Genomic DNA, 4,752 nt, shown 5'->3' with positions numbered 1-4,752 from the left:
TCTTTGTATTGATACTACTTGGTATGCCGAAAATGAATAAAAATCAGTTTACAAAAAAATAAAAATGAACGCACATCATTCCCCACCTGAGGAAACTCCACTGGTTCCCAGTACAGAAAAGATGCCAGTTAAAGCTATTGACTCACTCATACAAGGCTCTAGACAAATGCGGAGCAGCCTACTTGAACCACTGCCTAAACCTCCATCAGCCCACCAGACACACTTACTCCGCTTCCCTCTCTCTAACCCTCACCCCCGCATCCAACGTAGGAGATGCAGAGGTCGCTCCTTCTCCTACCTAGCAGGAAAGATTTTGAACGTGCTTCCCTTTCATCTCTGGTCCTCTCCATCTCTTCCAGAGTTCTGAAAGCCCCTGAAGACCTGTCTTTTCAACTAAGCAACTGGACCCTGCTGGTACCTGGAGACCCTCACGGGTGACCAGCAGCGCTCTACAAATCAACTGATTGATTGATTGAAAGAGAAAAAAATATCTTGTAGCAACTCCCAAGAGCGGATCAGTATTTGGAAATGGAAATAAATACATACATAAAAATTAATGTGGTATTGTGAAGAGCTATACTAAATGTACATTATGATGTTAGGACTTTAGGAGTGGCGTAGACATATACACCATGACAAAAAGTTAATAAGCGTACATTTTAGGCAAAAAGAAACAGATTTATGCTCTATAAAAATCAATAAGAGAGCCTCTAAAATATTGTTACTTGCCTGTAAAAGGTTCCACACCAGTGGGATTACTGCTGTTTTGAAATACACTTTGGTGCTGTTCTATTCTCTCCCAACACCCCTAAACACCCCTATTTCATTTTCTCTGGTATTTAAAAATAGAGGACTGATGATATACTATTCTAAGTTCATATCTATTTATCGTGAAAATATTATGTAAGTGGATATACTGCAGACGATATTATTGTTGATATTTGAAAGCTAATATGGTGATATCACATGCCCATGGCTTCCTCTTTGGTAAACATAACACTGCCCCTGGAGAGTAAGTAAATAGAGTGCTGCATGAACTTCTAGTTTTAATTTATTACCCCTTCCCCTTGTTACACAATGGGCCTCATTTCGATGTCGGGTGGAATTCCTTCCGCCCGACACCTACTCGGTCCTCGGACTGACCAAAACCTGGTAAGCGGTCCTGACTGCCTTAATAGGATGTGACCGAACACTGTTTGGTCGCATTCCAAATTTCACTATGGGAGCATGCATTACGGCCATAAACTGGCCGTAATGAATGCTTCCATAGTGAAATACAAGGTGTGGTTCATCCCTGCACCCCGTGCCAGGTGCTTGCCACAACATGCAGGGATCATCAGGTGGGCATCATTGGTGCCTTCTCGGCCTTGGAGGCCGTGCACCAAAGAGAACCCTGCTGAGGGCCCCCAAACACGCTTTCCAACATGATTTCCATGTCGGACATGCCGACATGGAAACTATGTCGGAAACCGTGCATTGTAATCTCAAGGGCGGAAAGCCCATCCTTGAGATTAGTGGCTAGCTTCCAACTGGCTGACAGGCTCTCCAGCCCATCGGAAGCCATCCGGAATGACCGGCTTGTTTACTTTCCGATTAGCTATATCTCAAGTAGGCGATCAGAAAGTAAACTGAGGAACCCATTACGATGTGGCTCCGAAAGCTCCATCGGTCTGAGCCTTTCGAGCCACATCGTAATCGGCCCCTAAGTAACAGATCAGAAGGTTTCTAGATTTATGTCCAGGATAAATACAGACGGAAATGTCACATAATCCAGATATTATTCATATTTGTCTCCAGAATGGGGAATAACAGGCAGAACTGGATTAACTTGTCCAAACCTGTGTGTGTTGTTCCCATTCTGAGGCTAAGTTTGCTTGTGACTGTGAGAACAGGGTTATTATAAACTGTAGCAGGGCTGGTGGCAAGATACAGGGGCATGGAGAGTGTCAGGGCATATCAGAGCTATGGGCTCCCAGGCAGAAGCTCCCTGGATTATAGAGTGGGTTGTACTGGGTCAGGGAGCAAACCCAGATACACTTACAGCCAAGCCTCATGTGATTTTATCAGCTACATTTTCTAGCTTGCAAACGTGGGTCTTGAGTTGCCGCAAATAGGAAATCCTGATGCTCGAACACTGGGCAGAGCACTAACCCACCCAGAAATAGCACTTCACTCCACATATAGTCAGGGCCTAACAAGTAAATAAGAAGCTGTTGAGGGAGTCAAGGTGGTACAAACAGTTAACTCTGTGATCAAGGTCAAAAAACGCATAGTGTCAACGCTAGGGCTGAAGTAAGTCACATAATTTCAGAGAGAGTAATTCTGTGGAATTTCAAAAAAATGACATGAAATTATGCATAATTATTAAAAAGGCATCTTGCCTCAAAAACATACTTCAATAGTTCATTCAAATAAAAATTCAACTCAAAAATTTAATTTTTAGTTGATTTCAGCGCCGGGACACCTCCTTTGGGAGGTAGCTGTTTGCGCTTTACAAATGGCTGTAATATTCATAATATTATTTCCGGTTGCTCGTGTTGAAAACCCTGCCAATTGCATTTGGATTTCAGTTATGCATTAAAAAATTACCTGAACAGTCCACTCAGGTAAAAAATCTGCCTGAAATGTTTGTTTACCACCGTTATTAACCCGTTTAGCGCGTCGAACATTCCGCCCCAGTGCGGACGTTCGATTGCGCTAACGGGATTCGGACGTCCAACGGTCGTGCGCAGCACTAGCGAGGTAGTGCACGCGACGACCGTTGGACGTTCGAAGCACTAAAGGGGTTAAAGGAACTGTCACTAGCATTCAAAACACTGCTGTTCATGTTCAAATTTCTAGTTTTGTGCTCAGAAATTACCTGAACGGTCCACTTGGGTAAAACAGCTCCCTGAAATGAGGACCATGTGGTGGAGCCGAGAGTTGAGGCTTCATTGTAGCTATGAAGTCGCAAGTTCGCTGCACGTTTTCGACCGCCGCAGTGTCTGAGACCAGAAGTGAGACAATGCGGTGGTCGAAAACGTGATCCTTATTTTCGAACCTGACACGATTTTATCTCCTACTTACCTATGCCAGCCGGAAGTACAACCGGCAGAGAGATCCGCCACGATTTTCATTTACCTATAAGCCCTGAACAAGTTTTGGGGTACTTCCCCAGACGAAACACGTGTTGGCTGGGCAACCGTTCAGTATTAAAAGAAGAACAAATAAATACTCCTGATTGTTCTTACTCATTTGTAATATATTGTGTAACACCATATTACCAACCTGTCAGAAGCTTTTGATAAAGAGAAATTGCTTTGCATACACTGTTGACGTGTGTACAGGCCCATTGTTGATGCTCTTTATTACTGTTGTTGAGAGTGGGCAGTGCCTTGACTCCCTAAAGGTGAAGCATTGAGTAGGTCGTGATGCTCCACTCCTCCCCCAAGAATACTAATATTACACTCAGCGGATCTGCAAGGGATTCGCTGACATGTCACAGCTGGAGAAAACACCAACACGCTCTCTCATGATCGCTGTTGACCATTTCATTTTATTTTTTACGCCCCTGCCCCTGTGGTGGCTGGTGAAATTTTAAAGTGGTAGGGCGTAATTACCTCATCGATATTGAATGTGTGCACTTAACATTCTAGGTCTTGTGCATTCCATAGACAACACCCTTTTGCACCTTAACTTCCAATCTAGGTCAAGTAAACACCTGAGATGCTGCTCCATTAAGAGATATTTCATCCCAGAAGAATTATTCTTATCGACTTCTGAGGTAAGAAATTCCTGTGCCTCTTTTAGCCAGCTTTCATGTCGAAAAACAAAAAGGGTAGTAATAAAACGGTACCTTCTGTCATTACTGGGCTCACCACCTCATCCAGTCCTTCAAAATGCGTTCTTTTTACTGTGGCTCGAAAAAAATTTGAAAGCGAAACCAAGTCCAGGTCCGACGTCAGAACTGAAGGCAGGTTCATTAAAACTCCTTACACTCTCGCTACATACTGCTGCCATTACTAGCTTCGTGTATACAGTAGTAGGCCTTTTAGTCAAGACGGGAGCACTCACTACATGAGAGAGGGACTCTCTAGGTGTACTTCACATGCAGCAGCAAGTCACTCACAGAAGAAATGAGTACTAATTATCTCCTTCCGTGCTCATGACGACCTCAGCTCATCATGAGGCACAGTGGCGCTGTGCTCATGACGAGCTGAGCTCGTCATGACCCGCGCGGCGCTCACACGTGGGGATAATTCTCCCGCTGTGCTGAGCATTCTATTGAAATGGGCGTGGTCGTGACAAGCTGAGCTCCTCACGAGCACAGCGAAGCTGCGCACGGCCCCCCTCCCCCCAGCACCACGGGGGAATTAGTCCCACGGCGAAGGGGCTAATTCTTCTTGCGAGCATCTACTTACTGCTGATTGGGTGTTAGGGAGGGCTTGGGAGGAGCCGGTAAGTCAGTCTCCTTCCTGGACTCCTCCCCAGCCCCTTACAAAGTCCAACCAACAGGGAGCAAAATAAAAAAAGAGGGTGGAGCTCATGACTTTGCCCCAAGCCTGCTCCACCCACTACTGCCTTGAATGTGCTGGTCTGTCCTGCCCCCAACCATTAAAATCAATGGCACCGAGTTGGCCACGCCCAGGGTCACAAACATATCGCCCAAGTGCCGATCGAATCACTGGCACTAACAAGAGGCCACATCTCTTCAATGACGCCATCACTCTCACTAGTGCCTCAGGGGCGAGGGAAAATCTCGCTCTGCACAGG

The sequence above is a fragment of the Lissotriton vulgaris genome, chromosome 12, assembly GCF_964263255.1.
Source record: "Lissotriton vulgaris chromosome 12, aLisVul1.2, whole genome shotgun sequence".
NCBI lineage: Eukaryota > Metazoa > Chordata > Amphibia > Caudata > Salamandridae > Lissotriton > Lissotriton vulgaris.
Note: the sequence above shows the minus strand (reverse complement) of the source record.